Consider the following 781-nt stretch of genomic DNA (forward strand, 5'->3'; position numbering starts at 1 on the left):
GTTAGATTATGGCAAAAATCACGCAAGCTTTGTATAAGGGGTAAAAAATTAATATATTTTACATTAAAGCAATTCCGAGAATATTCTAATTTAAAAATATCAAAATTCAAAAATATCTTCGCCTTTCTATTAGCGACCATTAAGTATTTATACTCATTATTAGCTTATATGTTACAAAAACATTATTCATCTCGCACTAAGTGCATACATAAATAATGTATAATTAATTATGACATATCCGAACTTCGATTTGACATTGGTTATATAAAGGAGTTCGACAAATTTTAAATGCGAGAAACAGATACCAGCAAACGCTATCTAGCGACAGTCTTGTAATTATTCAGTAAAAGATGACTTTGATTTTCTAAAAATGGTTGACTTTAAGTCGACTTACAGTCGACAGTTAAAGTTGACAAAAACCAACTTAGAAATAGACGGCTTAATGTCGACTTTAATATTCGGCTTTAACTTGACTGAAAAAAATCGACTATTAGCCGGCAAGTCATTTATGCTGTGTGAGCTATTATAGCTAAAAAGATATAATTTTAATTTCCTTAATCAAAAAGTAGCACAGTTAAATTTCATAATTATACATATTTCCGTTAAAAATAAAGCTGATATATTTTGGTATATTTCACAAAAATCAATTGGTTACAAAAAAAAATCAATTTTAAATAAATGCTTCTTTAACCAATATAGGAATATTATAATGTATTTTCATGTATATTACGAATGCATTTTTGTAAATCTTGTAACCGAAGACTGTTAAAACGCTGAAACA

This window comes from Wasmannia auropunctata, unplaced genomic scaffold, assembly GCF_000956235.1.
Source record: "Wasmannia auropunctata unplaced genomic scaffold, wasmannia.A_1.0 LD336035.1, whole genome shotgun sequence".
Taxonomy (NCBI): Eukaryota; Metazoa; Arthropoda; class Insecta; order Hymenoptera; family Formicidae; genus Wasmannia; species Wasmannia auropunctata.